The sequence below is a fragment of the Perognathus longimembris genome, chromosome 28, assembly GCF_023159225.1.
Source record: "Perognathus longimembris pacificus isolate PPM17 chromosome 28, ASM2315922v1, whole genome shotgun sequence".
Lineage (NCBI taxonomy): Eukaryota > Metazoa > Chordata > Mammalia > Rodentia > Heteromyidae > Perognathus > Perognathus longimembris.
The window spans coordinates 73575-91714 of NC_063188.1; the positions used below are offsets into that span (position 1 = coordinate 73575).

Below are 18140 nucleotides of genomic sequence, written 5' to 3' on the forward strand. Positions count from 1 at the left end.
TCATTATTAAGTTTCCCAATGTCAGGAGGAGGTGGTGTTTGTTTTATCTGGATGGTTTCTTTACACAGTTTTTCATTTATTGGAGCTGAAGGAGTCCTATTTGGCGTGTCAGGTCTGACAGGTGGCTGGGGAATATGTGTCATAATCTTGGGGCTCTTGGGACTTTTGGGGTTCTTAGAACGTCCACGTGATTTTTTTCTTTGGAAACAGGTTTTGGTGACTGAATAGGACTTCCGACCATTGCTGGGGAAGGGGTGGTTTTAGGTGATTTACTCTTCTGTCCTGGAGAACTAGTTTTAGTCTTTGCTTTAGGTGGGAATGTCTTTGTTTCTAATGGTTTTGCAGTTGGCATTTGGGATTTTGCCACTGGAGCTAACATCGGTGGCTCGTGACGGAGGTGCTAGGTCTGATCTGTCTTGCACATGGACCGGGGAAAGCATCGGTCGGATCTTTTGCGTATTTATTGAGCTGAGAGGCTCTCGAGCTTCCAATAATACTACATCTAGCGTGTCCCCTTTAGTGCTTAGAAGTCGTGGTCGCGCTTCATGGCCGGCATTTCTTCAGCTGCAGGACTGTCCAGTGGCCTCTTACCCAAGAAGTTCTCATCATTAATGATTTCCTCCTCCTCCAGTTCATCATCTTCCTCCAAGGGAACCTGCATGGCTTCGGCTGATGTGCCCCCATCAGTAGGCACCTGCTCTTCTTCTTCCTCTTCTTGAGAAGACAAAATGGGTGGCAGGTAATCAGGAATGTATTCCTTTCTTTCTTCTGCATCTTTACTTCCAGGCTGAGGAAACTGAAGTACATTGTTCTTGCTAAGAGGAAATGAAGGAATTTGATGTGGGAAGGTAACCGGTTCGATATTGTGAATATAGTCTTCTAGTTCATGTAGACTGACCCCCATAAGTTGGAAAACTTCACTGACATCATACAAAATTGGGTCTGTTCGGCCATAGAGCTCCGAGTACCGGTGGCAGCCCCGGCCCAACTGCTGCAGGTAGCACTGCAGCACGTCGGTGAGGAGGTGGCAGGTGCTGAGCTGCACAGAGTCCCAGCCCAGCGCCAGGCAGATCTGTGCCACCGAGACCCTCAGCAGCGACCGCGAGTAACTCTCGCACATCCCGCTGCGTGGACGGGCGCCTCCGCCGCCGCAGCCCGGGCGGACGCGGCGCTCCAGCCCCCCGCCGCCCGCCGGGCCTCAGCGGGGCCTCCGGATCATCCTCGGGTGGGGGTAGGCCCCACCTCCGCCTCGCGCCCCGCGGCGGGGACGCGGGCCCGCTCCCGCCTCCCTCCCGCCTCCCGACCCTTGGGCGACCACCTCAAAGCCCAGGCAGCAGCGAGTGCGCCAGCCTGAGAGCTGCCATTGTTTCTTTTTTTTTTTTTTAATTAATTAATTTATTTTTAATTTTTATTGTCAGACTAATATACAGAGCGGTTACAGTTTCATATTTAGGCATTGGGCTCTTGTGATTATATCTTGTTTCTTTAGCTCTTGAAAAGGCAGTTTAGTGAGTATAGAATAGTTTCTTAACCTGTTATATCTGTGGGAAGATGGTTACCAGATGCTCTTAGTGACAATCTTGCTCTGCCTCTCAAAAGGCACTATTCTGACTTTTAAAAATGGTGACAGAGGGCTGGGGATATGGCCTAGTGGCAAGAGTGCTTGGCCCTGGGTTTGATTCCTCAGCACCCCATATATAGAAAAAGCCAGAAGTGGCGCTGTGGCTCAAGTGGCAGAGTGCTAGCCTTGAGCAAAAAGAAGCCAGGGACAGTGCTCAGGCCTTGAATCCAAGGCCCTGGACTGGCCAGAAAAACAAAAAACAAACCAGTGCTGTACCACTTGAGCCACAGTGCCCCTTCTAGTTTGGGTTGTTTTTTTTTCTGAGTAGTTTATTAGAGATAAGAATCTTGCAGACTTTCCTGCCTGGAATGGCTTTGAACCATGATCCTCAGCCTCCTGAATAGCTAGTATTACAGGTGTGAGTCACCAGCACCTGGCTAAATTCAACAACTTACAAAAATATATCCATACTATGCTTAAAATCTGTCCTCTCCCAAAGACATCCACATCCTAATTTCTAGCACCTGTGAATGCTACATCTCATAGCAAACTGAAATGGTCTTTGCAGCTGTAATTAAAGATCATGAGCTGGGAAAATTGTCATTGATTATCTGATGAACCTTAAATGCCTTCACAGGTGTACTTATAAAAGAATAGAAGAGATTTGGCACCTGGAAAGCACTGTTGAAGGTGGAGGCAGAGAATGCAATAATGGCAGCGTGAATCAAGGGATGCTTCACCCAGTAATGGAAGTTGAAAGAGGTAGGGAATAGTGTTTTCTCTGGAGCCTCTTAAGGGAATACAGCTCTGTTATCATCTTGACTTCAGTTCACTAAACTTATTTCAGACTTCTGTCCTATATAACTATACATTTCTGTGATTTTAATGAAATATAATTGTGGTAATTTGTATAACTACCAGAAAATAACTGAATGTTTACTAATTGAATATTTATAAACACTTAAAATCAATTAAATGAGAAAAGAGAAATCTTTAGTGCAAATGATGCTAGAACACTATACCTCCATGTTGAATAAAAATCCATAACCTCTCATATACATTATAAAAAACCAACCTGAGTTCATAGACCTAAACATAATGCTTGTAACCGTAAGGATCTAGAAGAACAGATATGGAAATATTTTCACAAGCTTAGTGTAGGCAAAGATATGTGAGGCATGCATGACATTTGATATTGTGTACCCAGGATAAAATTGCTCTCCAGCTGTGGCTCTATGAAACTAGAAAACAAGCTATCACTTCTAAAAATATGACAATGCTATACACATAGTTCAAAATTTATAGGCATCCAAACTTACAAAAGGAGAAAATGAAAGGCTTAAATGGTTTACTAATGCCAAGAAATTTTAAATCTAGCAGAACAAATTCCATTAAGTTTAAAAGCTTAAACTTGGGCTGGGAATGTGGCCTAGTGGTAAAGTGCTCGCCTCGTATACATGAAGCCCTGGGTTCGATTCCTCAGCACCACATATATAGAAAAAGCCAGAAGTGGCGCTGTGGCTCAAGTGGCAGAGGGCTAGCCTTGAGCAAAAAGAAGCCAGGGACAGTGCTCAGGCCCTGAGTCCATGCCCCAGGACTGGCAACAAAAACAAAACAAATAAACAAAATAAAAGATTAAACTTCACACTTTTGAATTTTGAATTTTGTATTTTTGTTCGACTGGAGAATCCCATCTTCTGCAGCAACAGCTCTGCCCTATATGCCTGTAACTTTGTAATGGTCATAAGCCTACCCTCTGCTACCATGGATAGGGCCTTTACCTGTATACTTGCTGCCTCCGTCCTTAATACTGAACCTGAATCCTGACACATACTTGAACTATTAAATACTAAAATTAAGTCATTCCTCAGTCCAAAGCCCCAAATTAACTCAACCCAAACATCAAATCCTAATTCAGTAATAGCATTAACCTTAACACACACCTCATATTCTTAACTGAGTATGATCTTGAACTCAAGATCTGGAGTCAAAATGAGACTCTGAGTCCCTAAACCCTCAACATAGGCTCTAGTAAGAGCTCAAGTTAAAGAATGACCCAAAATTATGATTCCAACCTCAACACTTCCTGAATCTCCAAACCACATAGCCCTAATCACTAAACCTTAACCGAAACACTTATGCCCTGAACTCCATCCCAGGTCTGGGTCCAAACCACAAATTCATATGTCCTCCAGAAAATCAAATATAAACCCAACATCAAACCATACCCCACCACAACCACAACCACAACCCAAGCCTCAGCTTCAAACCTAAACTCAGCCCTAATCCAGGAGCAGCCCTAACTCTAGGTCTAGTCCATGACAAGCTCTCAGCTCTTGGGAGTCCTAGTCTAAGCAGGAGTGCAAAAACTAATCTTCTCTCTGTATATCACCTTTAGAACAACAATAAAAATACAATTTAAAAAAATTAATCTTCTACCTGAACCATAAACAAAATTATAACCAATTCTTTCAATATCAATTGTTGAAAAGATTGCTTTTATTTTTCCTTTTTGAATTGCTTTTGTACTTTCTTCAGAGATCAATTGGCAACCCAGATGCCCCTCAGTGGATGAATGGATCAAGAATATGTGGTATATATATACACAATGGAGTTCTATGCTTCCAACAGAAATAATGACATTGCCCCATTCATAAGAAAATGGAAAGACTTAGAAAAAGCTATATTAAGTGAAGTAAGCCATACCCAAAGAAACATAGGCTGTATGGTTTCCCTCTTTTGTTATAATTGGAATGTATTTATAAGTCTACAAGTAAATCCAATGACAAGTAAAAACACAAATAATTAAACTTGAGTATGATTAATTAAACAGCAGTCTAAACATTCACACAGTGAGAACAAAAGAAAACATTCTTAGGAGAGGATCACAAGGGCTCAATAGCTATGTCCACATGAGCATATAAAATGATGCTTAGTGAAATGAACTCCAAGAAATGGAAGCAAGGGTTTTTTTGTTGTACTATTTTCAGTTATTTTCCCCCTTTGATTTATTCCCCTTTGTCACTGTTTTTTATTTCTGTACCGTGTATCTTGTACATAAGTTCATCTGATTGGGGAGGGGAAAGGGAAACACAGAAATGGTGGGACAAAGGGTGAACCAATTCAGTAGTGATATTCACTAGACATTATGTTGGAAATGAACTATACAACTTGGGAGAGAGGTAGGGAGGTCAGGAGGGAAAAAACTGCGAAAATGAGGGAAGGAGTGATACTGTTCAAGAAATTCAAAGAAATGTACTCATTTCCTGACTTATGTAACTGTAACCCTTCTCTACATCACCTTTACAATAGAAATTTTTTTTTGCCAGTCCTGGGGCTTGAACTCAGGGCCTGAGCACTGTCCCTGGCTTCTTTTTGCTCAAGGCTGGCACTCTACCACTTGAGCACTTCTGGCCTTATACGTGGTGCTGAGGAATCAAACCCAGGGATTCATGTATATGAGGCAAGCACTCTACCATTCCCAACCCTATAACAAAAATGTTTTAAAAGATAAATTGGCCATATTTTAATACATCTTTTATATACCATTGCATTAATTTTTGTGTTTATCTCCACCAATGTCATCATTATTGCAACTTTATATTATGTCTCAAAGTTCATTAGTGTGATGCCTCTGACTTGCATAAATAATTCTGTAAATTGCAATTTTTTTAACCCTATGTGTACATTTGTGGCCACCACCACGATCAAGATACAGAATTATTCAATCACTGTAAGACTCTTTTGGTCTACTCCTTTGTAGTTCAACTTATTTTTCCCAGTAGACATGCATTCATACTTATGTAATTAATAAAATCAATAATATAATCAGACAATAAAGAAGCAAAATACTTGAGACAGAAAACAAAAATATTCCTGATTTTTTTCATTTGCAAAGGAGAGTAAAAATAGACTGAGGAAGGAACACTTGGACAGAGAAATGTAATAAAACTGAAAAACACAAAACTTTTATTTAAACCTTTTAAATCTTTTTGGTGACCATTTATACTGTGACTTTCACATGAAAGGGTAAAGCAGTGCATTTGTGGATCCATAGACTTCCCCCTCTGTGTGTGTGTGTCTCTCACTGCACTTGCGTGTGTTATATATTCTTATATTCATTTCCTTGGGATTTTTGATTGACCTTAATTTTCCCATTAAATATATAAAATCAAATTTTGTAATTCTACTTTTAGAAGCTTTATCCTTTAGTATTAGAAATGTAAATTCTATTAACTTAAAGATGAATGGGCAGCTTGAAATTTCCTTGCGAACATGTGCTTGTGTTATTTTGAAAATGAGCATATAGCTGGCAATTTGATTTCTGTGGGCATACTGATTTCTATGAGAGTAGAAAGCCAGTTTTTAAGTTATATGATAAGAAGCAATCCAATAAATGTTTGCTTTTCAAAAATTATTCAATTATCAGTGACTATGAATAAATACTTTAGTTTCCACATCTGTTCAACAGATAACTTCTTCCTTCACTGAATTCATGTCTCAGGCCTTATTAAACCTAAGTGAAATAACACATATAAAGAATTAGGAGTGGCTGAGGGAGACTGCTATGCCAATAGATTATTCACTCATAATTAGTATACATTATCTGGTATGAAAATTAATAAGCAATAGTCTTTTCAACACTAGAGTCCTTAAATAATCATATCTTGAAGTTTTATGTATAACTTTTATAGAAACATAGCACTAAATGAAATGCCCAGTGGGAATATCCAATGAAATCTTACCATGGTAAGCAGGAAGATAGTACAAATTGATGCCATTAATATTAAAAGAAACAGATTTGGAAAGAGAAATAGATTCAGGTTCTGAAATTTTCACTGGAATAACTTACTTCAAGTCATATTCCAAAATAAAGATCCAAAACCCTGGTGACTAAGACAGTCTCCCTGGATTCAATCAATTTGTGCTATATGACACACATTTCCATTTTATGATGTTCAGATATTCTATTCTAATATCTAACACATTGTAATATCCAGTGCCTTTTATTGTGACACTCATAAGTCATATGATATTCCTGCCAAAAATGTACAGCCTGAATGTTATAATAAGGAAACAGAAAAACTCAAATGGAATGTTGTTCAATTGACATGTTAAACTATACACTAGCCTGTAGTTTAAAAAAATTACATGTCATGAAACTCTAAAAAACTGAGGAAATACTCCTTATTAAAGAAAACTAGCCAGGTAGTGGTTTACATGTGTAATCGGAGCTACTTAGGAGTGTGAGATCTGAAGATTGAGGTTCAAAGCCAGCCAGGGCAGAAAAGTCATGATTCTCTTATTTCCAATTAGTCAGCGAAAAGCTGAAAGTGGGGGAGTAGTTCAAGGGGTAGAGTGCCAGTCTTGAGTAAAACAGCCAAGTGACAGCAAGAAACCTTGAGTTCAAGCTCAAGTTCCAGCACACACACAACATGTGTGCACACACACAAAGAAAACTAAAATGATGCAAAGACTTAATGAAATACATAACCTGAGTTTTATTTTATTGTAAAAGACATTATTGATCAAACAGAAAAACTTGAAGTCTGTAGATTAGATGATAACATTTAATCAATATTAGTGTTTTTTCAGTGCTAATTTTTGAATTTTGTTAGTTTTACCATGATTATATAAGATAATAGCCTTGCTTTTAGGAAAGAAAGTATTTAGGGACAAAGAAATGTCATGTCTTTAATTTATCCTTGAGTGATTCAGAAAATACCATGTAATGAATACTATATAGGAAGGATATGTATTACATAATATTTTATATATGTAGAGAGGGAGAGTATATTAATGTAGGAGAGAGACAGATTTAAAGCAATTGTAACATTTTGAAAATTAGAGAAGAGAATCTGGTTGGAGGGTGTATAGGAATTCTTTATAATTCTGTATATGTAAAATTGACAAAATAAAGTGCCAGTATATAGGAGTTCAAATTTACATGATGTTTTAATGGCCTTTTTATTTCTTGCTTATATTTTTTAAGAATTATTGTTTCTTGGGGCTGGGGATATAGCCTAGTGGCAAGAGTGCCTGCCTCGGATACACGAGGCCCTAGGTTCGATTCCCCAGCACCACATATACAGAAAACGGCCAGAAGCGGCGCTGTGGCTCAAGTGGCAGAGTGCTAGCCTTGAGCGGGAAGAAGCCAGGGACAGTGCTCAGGCCCTGAGTCCAAGGCCCAGGACTGGCCAAAAAAAAAAAAAAAAAAAAAGAATTATTGTTTCTTAAGAATTGTTAGACATAATTATTTCAAATTTTATGTGTTTAATACTTCGAATGCCTGATGGCCCTAAAAGTGATTCTGTTATTTTTATTTATTTAAATTTTTTTTCTATTTATTGTCAAAGTGATGTACAGAGAGGTTACAGTTTCATATGTTAGGGCTTGGGTACATTTCTTGTACTGTTTGTTACCTCCTCCCTCATTCCCCCTCCCCATCCCGATTCTGTTATTTTTAAATTATTCTTTTTTGACTCGGAATCATAGTGGCTTTGTTTTAGTATTTTGTGTATTTTTACTTTTAGTTCACATTCCTTGGAACTTCATACATTTTTCTTTTCTTTCCTTTCTGTTTTTATTTTGGTTCATATTGCTCCAGGATTTGTGTTTGCTTCCGCTGGTCACCTGGGGGCACTAGCAAACAGATAATTTTCTGGCTGAGATTTGTGGTTTAAGGGACCTTACATGAAATGTACATTTGGATAATAAACTATAGTAATGCCAGTTTTTGTTTAGAAATTCCTAGGGCAAATAATTTCTCCTCTAGTTCTAAGATTAAAATTAAGCATGCGTTTTGGCTTTTCTAATGCTTCCTGTTCACTTTTACACTGATGGTTAAACTTTTGGAGTTCCAGTTAAGTGTGGCTGGCATAATAGGACAGATGTCAGTTTTGATAGATCATAGGATCTATAGTCTATCTCTTGTGTTTATAGCTTATTTCCTGTATTCTATGCACTCCTGAAAGACAAGCTCAAGGTTGCTCAGGCATGGTACATAATTTATGAATCAATGTTGGCTCCACTGCTCACCCTTTTGGGTCTTCATTTTCAATTTCTTTTTCTTCTTTATGGATTTTTTTACTTTCTGTATAGCTTTGAGATTCATTTAAAATCTATATTATGGGGCGACATCAATCAAGAAGCATTGTAATAATAAATGATGTATTGAATGGTAACTGTGCAAGTACTTAAAGATAATAAAATGCAATTTAAAATATAAAGTAAAATCTGTATTATTTTTATCTTTGTAAAATTATTTTCATTGGGAAAGTCATTTTCTAAACAGCTATGACATTTCAAACCTTCTATGTTTCTAGTTCTGTCGAATTATGATTACAAGATACCTTAAAATCTTAAAAAATTCCTGTGTAGCTAAAAATAATTGATTTTTTTTTTTTTGCCAGTCCTAGGCCATGAACTCAGGGCCTGAGCACTGTCCCTGGCTTCTTTTTGCTCAAGGCTAGCACTCTGCCACTTGAGCCACAGCACCACTTCTGGCCATTTTCTGTATATGTGGTGATGAGGAATCGAACCCAGGGCCTCATGTATACAAGGCAAGCACTCTTGCCACTAGGCGATATTCCCAGCCCCAAAATAATTGATTTTTGTATTTTATTATGGGCACAAAATGTTGATACTATGTTTGAAACATACTTAAATTTCTACCTGAATCTTAAAATCAATTTCTCAAATGAATTAACTTCTAATCATTTTTTATTTTATCTGTTGAATCTTTAAGGAAATCTGTTAATATCCACTGCTCACTTGTAATATCAACATGCCATTCCATTTACAATTGCTTTTATTTCAAATCTATTGCCATTATGCATATACAGTACTCACTTGCATAGCTTTTTAATGCCATTACACGATGCTTTACTTTATTCTAATTGTGGCATAGAGAAATAAATTTCTACTTCTGAGACATTAAGGTTACCACTAGTGATTTCCTTTTGTTGTATTTACTTCATATCTTTTGTTACCTAGAAATCCTTCATTATTTTATTAGTGAAGTCACCCCCTTAAGTGGCTATTTGACACGCTCTGCTTTTTTTTCCACTCCAAACTTCCAATGTCCCCTTCTCCTATTGCAGCACCTATCTATACATGCAAACATATCACCTGCCTTTAAAAGCCTTTCCTTAACCCCACTATTCAGTTATCTTGCCTTCTGTGTGTGTGTGCGTGTGTGTGTGTGTGTGTGTGTGTGTGTGTGTGTGTGTGTGCTGGTCCCAGGGCTTGAACTCAGGGTATGGGCAATGTACCTGAACTTTTGTGATCAAGGCTAGTTCTCCACCACTTGAGCCACATCTCCAGTTCTGCCTTTTTAATGGTTAATTGAAGATAAGAGTCTCACAAACATTCCTTCTGAGCTAACTTGTTAAGGTGATCCTCAGATTTCAGCCTACTGAGTAGAAGGGATTATGGGTGTGAGCCACCAGAGCTGGGCTTCCTGGGGTCCATCTTAAAGGAGATATTGAAAGAATTGTGAGCACTCAGAATATCTGCTCCTTTTACCTTCATTCTCTCTAGAATCCATTCCATTCATTATTTTTTTTTGTAGTTCATGGTTCTTTTCAATTTTCAGTATCTTTCAATAGTTGTACAAAAGGATTTGAATTCAACATGTCACTTCTGAACTCAGAGCCTCACACTTGCTAGGCTGGTAAGATACTGTTGAGACATACCTTCATCCTTTAAAGAGAATTTTCATCACTTCCTTTTTCACCTAGCACTGGGAAGTGAACTACACAAGGGGTTGCTCTATCACTTAAGTCACACTCCAGCTTAGATTTTTGCTGGTAATTCAAGACGGAGTTTTACAGATTTATCTGCCTACACTAGCTTTGAACAGTGATCCTCCAGCACTCAACCTCTGAATAGTTAGAATTAGACATGTTCACATCTGGAAATTTTTCATGAACATCACATATACACACATACACACACACACACACACACACACACACTTTATTTTTCGCTACAAGCAAGAACTACAATATATCTATCACTCCAGAAAATAATTTCCTTTGGCCCCTTTGCAATCAGTCCAACAATATCCCAATCCTTGTTAAAGACAAAAGATTGGCTTTTTCCTGAATGTTCTATCAGTAAGGTTCTAAGCAAGGAGAGAGCATGCGGAGAGAAGTAGAGGTGTTTGAAAGAGAGTTTATTGGGGAATGCTCCCGGGCGCCCCTCTGGTGGGGATCAGAGAGGTGGCCCCTGGGCCTGGCTCAGGCAGGGTTTATATGGCTGGAACAAAAGTCTGTTGAGTCAGCGGTGGTAGTTAGCATGTGGCTTGTTCTGTGAGTCTGCGTGGTTCCAGTTCAGGCTCGTGCGTCTAGGCCGATGCAGATGGTGTTTCCAGATAGGAAGGTGGTTTATTCCTGGCACCTATGAGCCCTCCAGCGGCCTGACCCTATCAATGAAATCATACAGTGTGTACACCATTGTGTCTCTCTTTTGCAATACAGCATAATTGGTAAATACATCAATATTACAGTGTGTCTCAACAATATACCCCTTATTGCTGAGTAGTACTCAACTGTATAGTTACAAAAATATTGTTTTAAAAACCTACTAAATATTCCTAAAACTTACCTCATTAATTCTTTTTTTTTTTTTTTTTGCCAGTCCTGGGCCTTGAACTCAGGGCCTGAGCACTGTCCTTGGCTTCTTTTTGCTCAAGGCTAGCACTCTGCACTTGAGCCACAGCGCCACTTCTGGCCATTTTCTGTATATGTGGTGCTGGGGAATTGAACCCAGGGCTTCATTTATACGAGGCGAGCACTCTTGCCACTAGGCCATATCCCCAGCCCCTTACCTCATTAATTCAAAATGCATTTTCCTTTTTTTTCTTTCTTCCCCCCCCCCCGTCCATCTTCTTCTTTATTGTTACTATAAAAGTGATGTACCAAGGGGTTTTTAATTATTTTTCATTAGTTTGTTTATCTATGCACAGGTTCACAGAGCTTAGTTCTGATTTTTTAAATGAAAGCACTTTTAGCTGTTAACACTACCGTTGGTATGTGCTAAAAGTTCTGGCAAGTTCTTTTTATATTTTCTGTTGATTCTACTCATGCTTTGGTTTCCTTTTATTTCTTCAGTGATCCACTGATCATTCAAGAATGAATCACAGTCTCTATGTTTTTGAATATTTTCTACAATTTCTCTTGTTAATTTACAGTTTTGTTCCATTATGGTCTAATACATAAGTAGTTTATGTAGCATATATATGGTTTTCATATATAGTACAGAGCTATAAAGCTTACTCTATGCTTTTATATTAAGTTTTGAAATTGGAAAGTTCAAGTACTGACATTTCATGCTTCTATTCCAAAATTGCTTTTATTATTGTAGATCCTTTGTATTTGGGAATGATCTTGTCAATTTCTGAAAAATATCATATTGAGTTTTAGTGTAGATTGCTTCAAATCTATGGATATAGACCAGGAGTATTTCTATGTTAACAATGTTTAGTCTGCCAGTCAAAGAACATGGAATGTCTCTTGTATTTACACCTTTTAAATTTCCCTTAATAATGTTTTGTGATTACCAATGTCTACTTTTTTGCTACATTTATTTGTAAGTACTTGGACAATATGGAATTGTTTTCTTAATTACATTTTTGTTTCTGTTTGGTAATACATTGTAATACAATTGATTATGTATGTTAATCTTTCATTTTTTGACCTTATTGAATTCATTTATTAATTCTTATCATTTATTTGTTTTAATCATGCTTTTTCTTTAAAAATTTAATTTTCCATGAAATGTTTATTTTTAGTATATACATGACACTTTTGTATGTGCATGCATTGTTATTGCCACAATTAATATATTCATTACCTCATATAGTTACTATTGCTGCATTTGTGATGAGACCTTTTAAAAACTAGTTGCTTATCAATTTTAGGCATAGTGGTATATTAAATCTTAAGAACTTAAATATAACCAAAATTTTTGGCTGCTGAACCAAATACTCCCATTTTCCCTACCCTACTTTACCAGCAACACCTTTCGACTCTGTTTCTCTGTACGTTCACCCTTATTAGATTCCACATATGAGACCTTATACTATTTGTTATTCTACCTCATAAACATAAATGCTATTTCATTCTTTCAAAAGCCAAATAAGGAGCTGGGAATATGGCAGTAGAGTGTTTGCCTTACATGCATAAAACCCTGGATTTGATTCCTCAGCACCACATACACAGAAAAATCCAGAAGTGGGGCTGGGGATTTGGCCTAGTGGCAAAGAGTGCTTGCCTCGTATACATGAAGCCCTGGGTTCAATTCCCCAGCACCATATAAACAAAAATGGCCAGAAGTGGCACTGTGGCTCAAGTGGCAGAGTGCTAGCCTTGAACAAAAAGAAGCCAGGGACGGTGCTCAGGCCCTGAGTCCAAGGCCCAGGACTGGCAAAAAAAAAAAAAAAAAAAACAGAAGTGGTGCTGTAGCTCAAGTGTTAGGTAAGAGTGCTAGCCTTGGGCAAAAAAAAAAAGCCAGGGACGGGGCTCTGGCCCTGAGTTCAAGCCCCAGGACTGGAAAAAAAAGCCAAATAATATTACATAGTGTGCACTTACCACATTTTATCCATTCATTGATGGACATTTAAGTGGATTCCATGTCATAGCTTTTGTGATTGTTGCTACAATAAGCAAAGAAGCAAAATGAAATGTTAGAAAACATTAGCAACCTGCTTCTATTTAATAAATTAACTTCAGTTCTTCAGGATATATGAAAGAGGAATTGCTAGATTTAATAGCAAATTTATCTTTATTTTTTGAAATTCAACCTTTTAATTTCGATAAAAATTATGTAAATATTTTCCAAACAGCAAAATATTCTACTGTACAACACATAAAAATGGTATCTGAGGAGTTGGAGCCAATACTCTGAAAATAAGGCACAATGTTTATTTACACTCATAATCGAGTACTTATTTATTTATTTATTTATTTATTTATTTTGGTCATGGGGCTTGAACTCAGGCCTGAGCACTGTCTCTGAGCTTTTTCACTCAAGGCTAGTGCTCTACCAATTTGAGCCATAGTATCACTTCTGGTTTTCTAGTGTTAATTGGAGATGAGCCTCATGGACTTTTCTGCTGGGGCTGTGATCCTCATTTCTCAGCCTCCTGAGTAGCTAAGATCATAGGCATGAGCCACTGACAGTTGGCTATGTTTAATTTTTTGAAGGAAACTGCATTATTTTCCATAGTGGTTGCTTCAGTTTTTAGTACCACTAGTATTGTACAACGGTATCCTTTCCTCCACAGCTTTACCATCATTTGTTACTTTTATAAAATGAAAATTATCTTTTTAAATTAAGATAGTTTTACAAAGGAATTTCACTTCAATACATCAATTTATAAGAAAGAATGCACCTTGATTAGTGTCATAATTTCCATCATTCCCTTTCCCATCTGTCTCAACCTTGCCCACCACTTCATTTGTTACTTTTTCAAAAAATAATAGCCACTGGTTGCTGGTGGCTCATACCTGTAATCTTAGATACTCAGGAGGCTGGGATTTGATGAATGCATTTCAAAACCAGCTCAGGCAGGAAATTCCATGAGACTCTTATCTCCAATTAACCATTCAAAAACCATACATAGTGCTGTGGCTCAAAGTGGTAGAGGGCTAGCCTCGAACACAAAGGCTTAGGGATGATTTTTAAGAAACTGGAGTGAATTATAACTACCTCTGAGTCCCTTCTTTTAGTGTTTCCCAGATCTGTTAGCGTATCAGAATCACTTTTAATAATTTCATAAGGTTCAGGTGCCTAGGTTCAATGACTGAATTGAATATTCAGTACTGGGTCTCAGACAATTGTGTCTCATTGTATAATTAGTCGCACAGATAACCTGTTATGGAAACCATACCTTACCTCTAATTTAGCCTATTTAAATACCTTTAACCTATTTAACATGTTTCTTTTGTTGCCCAGGTTTACTTCTGATCCTCTTCTCTTTGTAAATTTTATAGACTGTTAATACATAATTTCCCATTATAAAAAATTCAACCCTTATTTTAATGTTCATGTTACTAAATACAAACCCACAAAATTAATTGTTGTGGACTCAGAATGAAGACCATCATTCTGTTTTGATTAGCATATTATTAATGATATCCAGTACTTGTGTAAATTTGTACCCTGAAGTTCAACGACAAATAGAAATGCTTTTGTCTAAACCATGCTTATAGATAATTGACTATAGGAATCACTGTGGCCTGCTACTCTACATGTCAATGACACACCTATGTAGGTAAGTAAAGACAATGAAGAAAATGGTTGTTTCTTATTTTAAGAGATACAAATGGCTTTAACGTTGGACCTTTAAAAAAATCATGTCCTGCAAGGCTCTGGAGGCTCATGCTTGTAATTTTAGCTACTCAAATGACTGAGATCTGCACAGGCTGGGAAACAGAGTCCATGAGACTCTTAATCTCCAATTAAGTACCAAAAGGCCTGAAGTGGAGCTGTGACTCAAATGGTAGAACACTATCCTTGAGCTAAAACTTCAGGCACAGTACCAAGGCACTGAATTCAAGCCCCAGGAACAGCACAAAAAAATCATGTCCTTCATCATGTTTCTTCATCACGGTGATAACAGAATAGAAAGCAATATGGGCTGGCAATAGTTTTTTAGCTACAAAAACGCTATTTAGGGCTGGGATGTAGTTCAGTGGCAATGTGCTTATCTAGCAAGTGCACGTCCTGGTTTCGATCCCCAGTACCAAAAAAGAAAAAGACAAAAAATTACAGTTAAAAAAAAACAACCAAAAATGCTATTTAAACCAGAAGTGGCAGTACATACCTTGGAAAGCTAAGGCAAAAGCATTGTGTTTGATTTTAGCCTGTAATACCTAAAGAAACTCTATCTCAAACAAAACACAGCAGAAAAAAACCCAAAAATTCTGTTTAGCCTCATCTTACTTTCTTCCTGGTATTTTGTATAGAAGCATAGACACTGTAAGTAGCAATATAAATAACTTTTCATAATAAAAATCATTCTAGGGCTGGGGATATGGCCTAGTGCCAAGAGTGCTTGCCTCGTATACATGAGGCCCTGGGTTCAATTCCCCAGCACCACATATACAGAAAATGGCCAGAAGTGGCGCTGTGGCTCAAGTGGCAGAGTGCTAGCCTTGAGCAAAAAGAAGCCAGGGACAGTGCTCAGGCCCTGAATCCAAGCCCCAGGACTGGCCAAAAAAAAAAAATCATTCTAGAAATTAAGTTACTTACATATTAGAGCCATGGGAACTGACTTTGCGTCTATCTAACTTTTGCCATTTTACAATAATGAAAATGACTTTAATAGACTCCAATAGATATTTTAGCTCTGAGACTCCATGAAAATATACTTCATACCACCTTTCTCCATATTCCAAACTAAAAAAAGAGGAAGAAAAATATTGGATTGCTTTTACTATTTCATCTTAACAATTAGCTCTTGACTTGATTAATGTTTGCTGGCAACTACTGCATCTTAGTGGAGATGATTGAGTATTTCGGCAGTTGCTGAATTATTATAAATGTGCCAGCTTGGTGAATTGAAATTAGTAGGAATTTCCAAAGGCATTTCAAACTGTCCTTAATTAATTAAATGCTTGATAGATGCAGTCCAAGGTTAACCACTTAATAAATTGGCAACCAAATAAAAAAATGAAATCAAATATTTTGAGCAGCTTACTGGAAGGGATCTGGGCTCTCTACCAAGAGACTCTGTAGCAAAGCTGGCAGCAGGGTGGGTCATTTTCAAGCTCCGGACTCATTTTCACTCTACCCTTTCACCTAAGACTGAACTATTCCCTTAACTGCACAGAACTGTAGCTTTAGCTGTAACACCAATGGTGTTAGCATTCACATATTTTTTAAAAATCACATAACCACTTGAAATGTAACTAGTTGAGATAAGAACCATCCTTAGTTTACTGTGTATTTCAATAGACGAATATCACAAAGGAGGACACATGCTAATACTTCCTCGCTGCAGAGAAAAGATCTTTGCTATTTCTCCCAACTGATATTTAAGTTGAAAACTAGATTCTAGACAAAAGAATTTTGCTTAGAAAAAAATATAATAAAGTAAGATCATTTGATCTTACCAAGAATGTAGAATGCTAAATTATCAAAGATTTTGCAGAGAGAAGTGATTAAGGGTTGCCCACGTACCACGTGAACACATTAATTCAGGAAATTTTCTGTTTTCTGAGGTACTAAAGGGGTATGTATTATCACTTAGGTTGCCAGAAGCTGTACTTGTGTTTAAAAAAAAAACTAAGAATTCAAGTCCAGTTTTTAAAACAAAGAAACATTATATTAAGGAGATACTGTGTGTCATGACTCTGTGCTAAGATGTTACAAAGGAATTGAAGAAGAAATAAGATTTCTACTTAAGTGTACTTACAAAGATAGCGTGATATAATGATAAGAAATATAGTACAAAAACCTTGGTTTGCTCCAGATTACTCTGTGACCTAGGTCAAAGGAATTCTCTTTGAATGTAGGATTCACAGACCATTGGAATAGGATTCAGAGAGATGTGTGTGAAAACTCCAAAATTTATGAAGAATTGTCAACCACGCAGGACAATGACAATGCAGGTACTAATGACTGGCAATAATAGAAATGTTGTGAAAAAGCAGATATTCTGATAAACCAACCCAGGCTTGAATCCTGCTTTTGATAATAGCTATGTAGGTTTAGGGGTGTTACTTAACCTCTGAGTTCCCCATTCATACAATTAGGAGAGCGTTAAAAACAAATAAATATTCACCTCATAATATTGTTTCTTGTCATATACTAGATATTTAATAATGTTAACCTTTATTACAAAATAAATACATTTAAGTAGGAAACTAGTATAAGCTGTAAAGCTAATGGGAATTTAAAAATCTACCTGAAAATATATTGCAAACAAAGCTGCAGTATAAGGATAATAGAAGGATAGAAGTAGGAAAGTACTTATGGAATTTTATACAATGAAAACATTTCTTCAAATGAAAGTTACTAAATTTAGGAAGTGGCCTGAAACTAGACAGTAACATTGGAGACAAATATAAGAGTTGTTGATGAAGTAAAATCTGTAAGAATTGGTGATAGAGAGTGAAACATGCCAAGTGAGGAAGGGTAACTCGTAATTCTTCAATTCAGTGGTTAGATAGATGATACTATTAATCAATAAGCTTTTTTCATTACTTGGAGACTATTTTATTTCTTGCTCTAATCAAATCTTACATATTTAATACAGTATGTTAACTCCCATAAAATGGAAAAATCATAAATAAAATTTCTATGAATTTCTGTGCAACACTAAGTCAACACAGCAAACTCAAATGTTTTTCCAAAGTTGATGGCACATATGGTTTCCAAAAATTTACTATAATTCATTTTTTAGTTTTCAATCTTTTGTGTTAACATATATTTGTAATTTGTAATACATTTGTAATGTGAGGAGGTTACATTTTGTTATTTTCATACATGTACACAGTGCACTTTGAACAAAGTCACCCCTCCACTATATTCCCATCCTCTCAGTTTCTTTAATACATGTATATGATTA

At 37.1% G+C, this 18140-nt stretch overlaps 1 pseudogene; it reads right to left on the bottom strand.

Moving 5' to 3' along the window:
• The window catches only part of LOC125343509, a 3480-nt pseudogene extending 2351 nt beyond the window's left edge, over nucleotides 1-1129 (bottom strand).
• Between the last annotated feature and the right edge of the window lie 17011 nt (nucleotides 1130-18140).